Below are 13185 nucleotides of genomic sequence, written 5' to 3' on the forward strand. Positions count from 1 at the left end.
TTCGAGTCTCGACGATTTTTTTTAAAATCGTCAAAGTTGACTGTTTGGTCACATTTTAAAATTCTGAAAAGAGCTGAAACTTTTTTATTTAAAAATGTCAGTTTTGTATCAGTTGTCATGGTCGACCTGATGTGTGTTTACTTTTACCAAAAATCATGTTATATCTTTGTGGTAACGAGAATTTGCAGGCTTTGACCGTTTGTCAAGCCGAGTTTCGAGGAATTTTCTAAAAATCTCCAAAGTAGGCTACTCGGTCACTTTTGTAAATTTATTAAAGCTGAAAAATTAACTTTGAAACGCCGAAACCGCGTTGGCAACTACGAGTTGTCTAGGTTTAGTTTACTTCTGTAACATTTAGGCTTAATCTTTTTTTTTTTTTTGGTAATGTGTAACTTTTATCTTTGGCCGTTTATCAATCGGAGCTCCGATAATTTTTCTAAAAATCGCTGAAGTGACTCGTTTAGTCATGTTTGACCGAAAATCATTTTTGTATAAGTTATTGTATATTTGCATGCGACCTCATTTTTACTTTGACTTTTGACTTTGAACTTTGATTTTTCCCGATTAAGTTTTCAGTTAATTTTTGTGTGTTGAATTTCTCTAAAAACTAAAATACTATTTTATGATTATGAAACTATTTGTGTTACACACGTCACCTTTTACTAGAATCTTAATTGAGCATGAGTAATATAACATGTTACTATACTGTTGAGTCAGACTCGAGCTATAGGATAGGATTACACTATAACCTGACCTAAATTGCTATACAAATATTGACCAACATATAAATATATATACTTAATTTAGGTTCGTGAATCCGAGGCCAACCTTGCACTTGTTCAATGACGTTATATGTATTTTTACTACAAAATACAGTATTGTGAGTTTCATTTGCTCCCTTTTTAATTGCTTTTGCAATATATATATTTGGGCCGAGAATACATGCGCTGCTTTTATAAATATTTACGAAATAGACACAAGTACTTAAAAATATATTCTACGTTGAGTCGTACCACTGGCATATTTCCCTGTAGCTTGGTAACTACTATTTACATGGGTATTGTAAACGCGAATCCTGTTGATAGATCTATCGGGCCTGACAACCCCAACTGGACTGGACGACCAGTATTCAACGGTTGCACAGTACTTCGTTTCGTGACTACACTTGGTACAGTGTAGTGAGATTTCATAATAAAGGGAATATGCGACGTTGATTAATAGTTAAGTATGGTTACCAAGTGCTCAACCACTTAGAATGCTTTATATACACTTGCGAGTGTATTATGTTTATGATTATGAAATCTTGTGGTCTATTAAGATATTGAAATGATTGTTATGATAAACCTATGAACTCACCAACCTTTTGGTTGACACTTTTAAGCATGTTTATTCTCAGGTACGAATTAAGTCTTCCGCTGTGCATTTGCTCAATTTAAGGATATTACTTGGAGTCGATCATCGCAATGGGACCAAATGTTAATGACTTCATCCAGGTGGATAAGGACGGGTCTTTACATAAACAAATGTGGTTTCATAGTATAAGTTGTCTTATTGCTCGACTCGACGCGTTTCAAAGTAAAAGTCAACATACGGTCAACTAGTTCATGCAAGTCAAACGAAATCAACCGAAGTCAAACCAAAAGTCAAACTTGGTCAAAGTAGTCAACTAAGGTCAACATCAGTAGTTTCATGTCAAATGTTGGTCAACATGTCAAACCTAAGTCAAACAACACGTTTTGGATCATAAATGGTCAATTTCACAATTTCAGTTTATCGTTGTGCACAAAGTTCATGTACATGTAGCAAACTTAGCATATTATATCATAGTACAAAATTCATGCAAACATGGTAAACTCCAGATCATAAGTATACTTAAAATAGATTCCAAAAAATTTGGCCAGGGTCTCATACGATAATTAAAAGTCAAGAATCAGAAGGGGTACATTTATTGTTTGTCAAATCAATTTCTGACCGCACACTGATGTGGTTTTGGCTATAACCAGAGCTAGGGACATGCAATTGATACAAGACCAGTGGCCATGGTTCAAGGACAAGTCAAAATAACACATATCAAAAGTTTAGCAAATTTTGTTTAGCCAATTTGTACAGTTTATTCATGCAAGTTGGAAGTTCAGTTTTCAGCTCAATTCAGAATTTACATAATATATAGCCCTTTTGTGCCCAATGCACAAGGTTTCAGAGATTGTAATTAACTAACCATATGTCACACATCATGTCAAAATTCATATTCCAGAAGCATACTTTCTAATTCAATAAACACAAACCACAGAGTATAAAACAGGGAGCAAGTTGTTGTTTCGATTCTAGTTTAGCTAGTCACATTCGCACGCGATTATCCGAAGATATAGATACAATTAGGCTATGATATCTACATGAAAAGTGAAGTAATTTTTGTGTATATTTCAAATATGCAAAGATTTAATCACAGAAGTCAACACATTTTAGCATGCAAGGCTGTTTTCATGCAAGTGCTGTATAATTCCACTTTTACACTAATTCAAGCATTTCTTAAGTTATACATAAGCAAACAACATGATATCATAGTGCAAATTGAGTGTTTTTAAATTATATTTCCAGTGGTATAAATTTCACAAGCCAATTCGTGGTCTATCAAACCCAGATTTCAGATTACACAACAAAAACACAACGTTAATTTCAATTGGCCATAACTTGATCATCCGGAAACGAAATCAAGCGAATCCAAAGCCTAAAATCAATAGTTTTTTCACGAGGATTCTGAATATAACATAATCTCATGCATTTGAAAAACTTAAAATCACCGTACATACAATAAACACTTAGGTTTTCAAATTAATCACACAACCGGACAAATTAACGCATCAAATAATAACCACACATCAAGACTTGAGCAATAGACAACCTAGATCATGAAACCTTAATAAAAATTTGATTTTTAAAGATTAGGGTTTATGTGTTTATACCTTTGATCACAAAATTGTTTATACCAACGGATAGAGAACGATGAGATGAACGCGATTCGTGTAGAACACTTTTTCAAATTTTGAAAGATGAAGATGTGATGGTGATGGTCGACGTGAGGGAGAGAGCAGGAGGAGATGACTACGTGATTTTTTTTTTGATTAGGGTATTATGCAGTGTTTATCCCTCACAAATTAATTTATATTAAACCCTAGTTTTACAATTTAGCACATAAGCCCCTCAAGTTGCAAAGTTTAAAATAAAAAGGGGTGGGATATGGGGGTTTCGGCCGAATGGGACCCACCATGGTATCCCGGGCTCGTGTTTTGAAATTCCGTGTATTCGTGACTCGTTTCAAGTGCCGTTTATGTAGAGACCCGTCCTAATCCATTCGGACGAAGTCCATATCGATTACAAACAATTCACAACAGTTGATTACATCGCGAGGTAATTGACCTCTATATGATAAATTTTACAAACATTGCATTCGTTTTTAAAAGACAAACTTTCGTTACATCGACAGTTGACAGGCATGTAAAGCATTTCATAATATATCCAAATATAATTGACTTAATAATAATCTTGATGAACTCAACGACTCGAATGCAACATCTTTTGAAATATGTCATGAATGACTCCAAGTAATATCTCTAATATGAGCAAATGCACAGCGGAAGATTTCTTTCATACCTGAGAATAAACATGCTTTAAAGTGTCAACCAAAAGGTTGGTGAGTTCATTAGTTTATCATAAAGAATCATTTCATAATTTTAATAGACCACAAGATTTCATACTTCCATTTCTCATAATCATACGTCCCATGTATAGAGACAAAAATATCATTCATATGAATTGAACACCTGGTAACCGACATTCACAATATGCATATAAGAATATTCCCATCATTCCGGGATCCTCCTATGGACATGATATAAATTTCGAAGTACTAAAGCATCTGGTACTTTGGATGGGGCTTGTTGGGCCCGATAGATCTATCTTTAGAGTTCGCGTCAATTAGGGTGTCTGTTCCCTAATTCTTAGATTACCAGACTTAATAAAAAGGGGCATATTCAGTTTCGATCATTCAACCATAGAACGTAATTTCGATTACTTGTGTCTAATTCGTAAAACAGTTATAAAAGTTGCGCATGTATTCTCAGCCCAAAAATATAAAGGGTAAAAAGGTAAATGAAACTCACAATACTGTATTTTGTAGTAAAAATACATATGACGACATTGAACAATGCAGGGTTGGCCTCGGATTCACGAACCTATATCAAGTATTAACACATTATAGTATAAATCAATTAAGTTTATATATTTGTTATGTATTAATTATTCTTATAATATATTACGATACTTATTTGATATTTAATTAATGTTATATCAATAATATTAGTTGAAACATAATTTTATGTAATATTAGTATATTTTATGTAATAATATATTTACATATATATCTTTTGTTTTGTAAAATTAATAATTGTAGAAATACCTAAGGATAATAATAATAATATTAATAATAATAATAATTTTTAAAAGTATAAAACTACCTTAGGAGTCAGTTTTAAAAAAATTGCACCAAGCCGGGCTCGAACCCGAGACCTCTCGTTCACTCATCAACACCCTTAACCATTCCTCCATTTCAGTTTTTCTGATTTATAATACAAACCCAAATACTTATCTATTACATGTTTCAACCCACTTCATCTTCTTCACCAAAATCTAAACAATCAAACAACTTCATTCTTAATAGTCAATCATCAAAATAGTTTTAGGACTTCTAAACAAACATGAAACAAAAAATTTAAAAATGTGTTCATGATATAAAAAAAATGAGAAAAAAAAAAAATTCCTACTGCTTACTCGTAGCCAAGAAAAAAAAATTTGTTTTCAATTTTGAGTTCGTTTTGGACAATCTTTACAACATGAAACATGCTTCAAATCATTCCTAAAAACTATTGAAATCGTCAATTGAACTTAAAACATCAAAACAAGCTCTAATTTCTCCAAGAACAAAACAGTTGACTTTTGACAATTTAACTTTGACTCGCAAATTCGAATTCGTTATCAAGAATTGGAACTTGAGATTTTGCAGGAAGTTTAAGTAAATGATTCCTAACAACTCTACATTTTTAGTTTTTGAAATTTGTTTCGAATTCACATTAGTGTATATCACTGTGAAGAACTCGAGAACTCAAAAATTGATTTTTAGATTAAGAGTGTTATAGGTTATGATTACAACATGAATTGTGTTGTAAATCATTCCTATAATCTTTATGGATCATCAAATTAACTGGAGATATCAAAACAAACTCGAATTTGATTCAAGAACACTTAGTTGACTTTGAAAACCAAAACTTTGACTCTCAAATTAGAAATTAATAGAAAGAATTGAGGATTGAAAACTTACAGATAGTTTAGATAGACGATTCCTAACATGACTGCATTATTACATTTTGAAAATTTGTTCTAAATCAAAATATGGTGAAAAAGATGAATGTACAGAGTGTCGAGCTTATTTTCTGGGTTTTCTTTGTTTTCAACTCAAATTGCAGTTTGTAACTTATATAGAGTGATTAGGTACATGATTTAACAGTTAAATTGATTTCCAATTGATTTGTGAAGTAGACTTGTAACAAACTGGAGACATGAAGTACGTAAATTATTTTCATGTGAAGAAAAAGAAAAAAAATTGATAGTTATTTCTAACATAATGGGATTCCCTATTTTTATTTTTAATAAATATTAATAGTAAATACCCTAATAATATTAATAATAATTCTAATAAAATAACTAAATAATATCATAAAAATGATAATAAATAAAAATAAAATTCGTTTAAATCATAAATAAATTTTAATCTTAATTATCTTGTACATTATTTTACATTTTCAATTCAAATGATTATTTTGTATTTTATTAATACAACTTAATATGCACTCTTATATTTATACATGTATATATATATTTACATATTTATTTATACACAATTGTTCGTGAATCGTCGGAAATAGTCACAGGTTAAATGAATCTATATAAATAGTTCAAACATTTCGAGACTCAACATTACAGGCTTTGATTATTGTGTTGGAACATATAAAGATTAAGTTTTAATTTGGTCGAAAATTTTCGGGTCGTCACAGTACCTACCCGTTAAAGAAATTTCGTTCCGAAATTTGAGTGGAATGGTCATGGCTGACAATAAGTATGTTTTCATGACGTATCCGAACTAGAAATTAGAGTTTTATCATCAGTGAGTAATATAGGTAAAAAAAAATTTGATTACGCGAAGAGTATAATCGAAGCTATCGCAAGAGAGGGAACTGATGACGTAGTTATGATTGATTTCCGGAATTCATGAGATTTAAAGAAAATCTTCGTAATAAGATTTGGTTCTTCGGCGATATAGGAAATCAGATCTTCTTTGATTAATTGCAATAATCTGTTTCGATTGCTCTGTCGGATATTTTACTATAAATCCACTCCCTTCGTTTCCTTATTTTCACAGCTCACACCTTCCATTCTTTCTCACCTGATTCATATTTTTAAAGCATTCATTAATATGCTCCATCCAGTTCTGATCCTTGATATACTCTTAACTTTCATATCTGTCATTCTTCTCTTTCATCTACCACCGGAGGATTATATTTACTTCTACTATTATCTTGTGTAACATCCCGCGTTTTTCCGTTAAATTTATTTTTTACACCGTCTTTTTTTTTAAAATAATACTTTTCGTTATTTAAATTCGTAGTTTCCGTTGACTAACGTTCATAATAATTCCGTCATTCAATTATAACATCTCTCGTTAACTTGCGTTTTAAAAATATTCGATCGGTTAAATCCCGCACCCGCTTTGAAACTCGAGGGACCGGAGTTGCCAAATGGGCAAACTAGTTGACTAGGTCAACTAGTCAACCCATTTTTCCACCATTCAATCCCTCCATCTCTCTCTCTTTCTTTCTTTTTTTTTCTCTCAAGAACACAAACATAATTCATCATCTAAATTCGGATCGGGAAGCAAACTTTAAAACAAATTACATATTCGTGATCCTCTCATCATCCTCTTCGATTTGGTACCAATTTCATCCATTTTGGGTAACATTTCTAAAACACTAAATTTCTCTAAATTCGTTTTATATACTTGAAATTGTGTTAGTTAGTGTCTATGGCTCGTGTGTAACATGAATATATGTTTTGTTTGCTCGATTTGTGGTTTGGAGTAACTAGTTTGAGTTTTGAAATGGGTTTGCTTAATCCTTGATTTTGGATGAGTTAATGTTGTTAGATTGTTAAAGTGCATGTTTTAATTGTGTTACTAGTATCATTAGCCACATTTGGATGTGTAGGTTGATTAAGAAAACTTCAAAAACCCGATTAATGATTTTGTGATGTTTGACTAGGGTTTGATAGTTCTTGACATGAACTTTTGGATGCTTAAATGCCATGGAATGTTAATTGTTAGTGTTTAGATGCAATGTATGCTTAATTACCTTCGAAACGGCATATCGTATGTGTAAATTGGATTCCCGAATCATAAAATACGTTTTACGAACTTGAAACCTTGAAAATAAACCTTTCTTGATCAATTGACGAGTTTTCGGTTATTGTAAATGATGTTTTTGATTGATGATATGTGGTTAGTTGTATTCCTCGTCAAAATACCTTTTCGACGATATATGATAGGCATTATAAGTGTTTGCGGGTCAAGAATTGGGTTGGAAAAGGTTTTGGTTCGTGCACACTTGGAAAAACTGACCAGAATTCTCTGGCCAGGTAGTGGCGCGGCGCGCCACATCCCCGCGCGGCGCGCAGAATCGCCTGGCCAGATTCTGCTCACTTTGTCACATTTCACGCGAAATGTTTGACTAGCTACCGACCTCCGATTCACATGAAACTTGTTTTAATATACTTGTATATGAATATTTAGCATAGAAAAATAGTTCGGGACCGAACCCGAACGTGTTGACTTTTTCGTTGACTTTGACCAAGTTTGACTTTTAGTCAAACTTAACCAAACTTTTATACAATCATTCTAACATGCTTTTATACTTGTTTCTTGTATGAAACTTGACAACGTGATTCACATGCTATACTTAATCGAGTCGTAACGAGCCATAGGACTAATTGAACACATTTCACCCGACCTTGTGTCGTAACCGGTTAATTGATACAACTTACTTGTTTAGGTCAAGGCTAAGCAACTTTCATGCATACGTTACTTTGTGAAGTACTTTTATACTCGTGCACTCGAGGTGAGATCATAGTCCCACCTTTTCAACAACTTTTTATACTTTTAAATTGTGGGCTGAGAAACATATACTTTGTTACATTTTGTACTACTTACTTTTATACTTTGAACACAAGTACAAGGAAAACAAACATTCCACAGCGAGTTAGAACAAAAATCCTCAATTCGATTATCATTAGTTACACTTGCAGGGTGTAAGCGAGAACTTATATTGTGTGGCCATACGGGTTTAACAAACCCTCATTCGGACGGTTCGCTACCGTTATGCGGATGAAATATATTTTTGTGTTTTAGTGTGGGTTCTAGCACTGTGTGATGGGGTAACGTTGGTTAAGTCTTGATAATTGGGTGCTCGCGAACAATACTTTTGGAATGCAAACGATTTTGATAATCAACTATGGAATACTAAATCTTGTGGTTCAAAAACAACGTTTATTACAAACACCTATGATTTCACCAACGTTTTTCGTTGACAGTTTTCTATATGTTTCTCAGGTTCATACTTGGCTATTTGATACATGTTTCCGCGTACACTCATACTTGCTTGGGGTCAAGCATACATGCATACACTCTGATTATTTGCTTGGAGTCAAGATACATACATACGCTAGTGATAGCACCTTTGGATTCAAACTTTTGTCTACTTACTTACGCTATTTATAGCAACTGTGATTTCAAACTAATTATGTCGCAAGTTATTTCATTCATACTTTATAACTTTGTAACTTAAACTTATTGTCGATCCGTTTCGTAAACTAAACTTGCAAGTCTTGTACCTTTCAAATGAATGCGACATAATTTTGGTCAAACGAGTCTCATATAGGGACTACGACCACGCAACGGGACCTAAGTTAACGGCGCCGTCAATAACGGCTTTGGTCGGGTCGTTACAAGTGGTATCAGAGCGTTGGTTGTAGGGAACTAGGACGTGCATTAGTGTGTCTAACAGAGTCGTTAGGACGCATTAGTGAGTCTAGACTACAACCGGATAGTTAGCATTTGCATTCTGACATACATTTGCTATAGATAGCACTTACTTGACTACTTGTGCATTATACTTGAATCATTCTTAGGAAAACTTTTTAATGGTACCCAACCTTCATCATACGAACTCGTATTCCGCCACTTTTTGGTAACACACGTAAATTCATGATTCATACACGTATGGATGACGACGACTTCATTAGTCACACTTGTTCGGGAACTCTGACTCCTTGGTTGTTATTTCCCCCGTCTCATCTTACTATCCATGAATATTGTAAAGTCACTGTCACTACTCTAGATGAGTATCGTCATCAACATTTATCACTACGGTTGCGTGCTACTCGTTATCATGACTCGTTACTCTTTTCATACCTAAATACATTATTGTTTGAATCGAACCGATTTGACGTTAACAATCATTTATACACTTCCCTCGGGGAACGCTTCTTTATAGTTGCACTAATTCTTTCGATTTAATACGAGTCACATTTGAGACGTCGTTACATTTTGTTCATTTTAGATTTTCGCAATGACACGAACTTGAATCTATAGAGTGATGTGAGAATGGAGGTATGAGTTAGCGTAACATAACGACACTCGATCAACGTGGTTATATTACGGTAAGACATACTAAAGTTCTAGTGACGCGTGATGGTGGTTAGACTCGATCAACCTAAACACCACCATGTGCCATATACATGACTTCATCTTTTCAGGTTTGGACATCCGAAAACTCCGAGAATATTTATAACAACCATACCGGGGACACACCTTCAATTATTGTCAAATTATATTTATGCTTCCGAATGAATTACCGATTCCATTCGATTTCAACCGTATGTCACACGGGTATACTAGCTCATCCTCGCGCAGTCTTATTGATTAACTACAATTTACTCGTTATGCTCACATCGGGGCGGAAACTTCTCTTGCATCACCCTCGTACTTCCGGTTCAGGAGGTCCTTATTCTAAATTCTCAATGGAGAGAGACTCTTCACGTTATACTAGTATTCACCTCGAGGGTGAATAGTTCCGACGAACGTTTTTCTTTCAGAAACCGATGAGAACTTGCCCCGACGAACGTTTTTGGAAACTGATAAATCTTCCGCGACGCGAATTTTCTTGAGAAACTTGTCCTAGCTAATGTTTTCAATTCCTAGCAAACTTGTTCAATATGCCTTAGGGAAATGTACCCTGTTTCAGATCGAGATCCTCGTTTCACTTCTAGATTTTGGAGTGCCTCACAAAAAGTCTCGGGACCACGTTTAGACATGAGTACCGCACATCAACCATAACCCGACGGCCCGAACAAACATACGATTTAAGTCTTGAAAACCATAATACAAATTTGTATTACCAACTTCAAATTTACTTGAGAAAAGTATTTTCCTTTAACCGAATCCTCGTACTACAATGATTTTCATTCGAGTTTTAACGTCACTCCTTTTGAAACCACATGTGACCGGAAACGTCATTCTCCTTTGTCGAACCAAGTAAACGATGATCAATTCACCGGGGCCGAGGTTATTCATGAGCAACCGAGAAAATTTATTCATATTCAGGTAAAACCCTACGCGATTCGTAATCACCAAGAGCTACGCCGATGTTAGACGTAAACATTTCAAATTCCACGTGGAAAACCGCGTCACGTTAAGAGTCGCACCTTGGAAAAGGTGCAATCCGTTTCGGGAAAACGTAGGAAGCTAAATCCGCAATATTTTGATCCTTTAAATTCTTGGGGTGTTTTGGACCCGTCGCTAGCCGTTTAGACTTTTCCGACTCATTTTGGGTCTCCGTTTATCCTACATTCGATGTATCAACTCAAAGACGTGTTTTGCGAAACGAGAACTTGTTATCTCCTTTGATGAACTCACTATCGACGATAAACCTCACTTCCTAGGAGGACCGGTTGAAACCATGAATCATGGAAGCCAAACCTTAAAACGACATATGATCCCGACCGTCAAAATTCGTGGAAATACTCAAGGACGTACCTTCACTTATTCGTAGAATTTACAACGCAAGATCTCGAGTAAGATTCAACAACTACTACTTCCAACTAAATTTCGGGACGAAATTTCTTTTGAGGTGTGGATAATGTAACATCCCGCGTTTTTCCGTTAAATTTATTTTTTACACCGTCTTTTTTTTTTAAATAATACTTTTCGTTATTTAAATTCGTAGTTTCCGTTGACTAACGTTCATAATAATTCCGTCATTCAATTATAACATCTCTCGTTAACTTGCGTTTTAAAAATATTCGATCGGTTAAATCCCGCACCCGCTTTGAAACTCGAGGGACCGGAGTTGCCAAATGGGCAAACTAGTTGACTAGGTCAACTAGTCAACCCATTTTTCCACCATTCAATCCCTCCATCTCTCTCTCTTTCTTTCTTTTTTTTTCTCTCAAGAACACAAACATAATTCATCATCTAAATTCGGATCGGGAAGCAAACTTCAAAACAAATTACATATTCGTGATCCTCTCATCATCCTCTTCGATTTGGTACCAATTTCATCCATTTTGGGTAACATTTCTAAAACACTAAATTTCTCTAAATTCGTTTTATATACTTGAAATTGTGTTAGTTAGTGTCTATGGCTCGTGTGTAACATGAATATATATTTTGTTTGCTCGATTTGTGGTTTGGAGTAACTAGTTTGAGTTTTGAAATGGGTTTGCTTAATCCTTGATTTTGGATGAGTTAATGTTGTTAGATTGTTAAAGTGCATGTTTTAATTGTGTTACTAGTATCATTAGCCACATTTGGATGTGTAGGTTGATTAAGAAAACTTCAAAAACCCGATTAATGATTTTGTGATGTTTGACTAGGGTTTGATAGTTCTTGACATGAACTTTTGGATGCTTAAATGCCATGGAATGTTAATTGTTAGTGTTTAGATGCAATGTATGCTTAATTACCTTCGAAACGGCATATCGTATGTGTAAATTGGATTCCCGAATCATAAAATACGTTTTACAAACTTGAAACCTTGAAAATAAACCTTTCTTGATCAATTGACGAGTTTTCGGTTATTGTAAATGATGTTTTTGATTGATGATATGTGGTTAGTTGTATTCCTCGTCAAAATACCTTTTCGACGATATATGATAGGCATTATAAGTGTTTGCGGGTCAAGAATTGGGTTGGAAAAGGTTTTGGTTCGTGCACACTTGGAAAAACTGACCAGAATTCTCTGGCCAGGTAGTGGCGCGGCGCGCCACATCCCTGCGCGGCGCGCAGAATCGCCTGGCCAGATTCTGCTCACTTTGTCACATTTCACGCGAAATGTTTGACTAGCTACCGACCTCCGATTCACATGAAACTTGTTTTAATATACTTGTATATGAATATTTAGCATAGAAAAATAGTTCGGGACCGAACCCGAACGTGTTGACTTTTTCGTTGACTTTGACCAAGTTTGACTTTTAGTTAAACTTAACCAAACTTTTATACAATCATTCTAACATGCTTTTATACTTGTTTCTTGTATGAAACTTGACAACGTGATTCACATGCTATACTTAATCGAGTCGTAACGAGCCATAGGACTAATTGAACACATTTCACCTGACCTTGTGTCGTAACCGGTTAATTGATACAACTTACTTGTTTAGGTCAAGGCTAAGCAACTTTCATGCATACGTTACTTTGTGAAGTACTTTTATACTCATGCACTCGAGGTGAGATCATAGTCCCACCTTTTCAACAACTTTTTATACTTTTAAATTGTGGGCTGAGAAACATATACTTTGTTACATTTTGTACTACTTACTTTTATACTTTGAACACAAGTACAAGGAAAACAAACATTCCACAGCGAGTTAGAACAAAAATCCTCAATTCGATTATCATTAGTTACACTTGCAGGGTGTAAGCGAGAACTTATATTGTGTGGCCATACGGGTTTAACAAACCCTCATTCGGACGGTTCGCTACCGTTATGCGGATGAAATATATTTTTGTGTTTTAGTGTGGGTTCT

This window comes from Rutidosis leptorrhynchoides, chromosome 6, assembly GCF_046630445.1.
Source record: "Rutidosis leptorrhynchoides isolate AG116_Rl617_1_P2 chromosome 6, CSIRO_AGI_Rlap_v1, whole genome shotgun sequence".
In the NCBI taxonomy this organism is placed as follows: domain Eukaryota; kingdom Viridiplantae; phylum Streptophyta; class Magnoliopsida; order Asterales; family Asteraceae; genus Rutidosis; species Rutidosis leptorrhynchoides.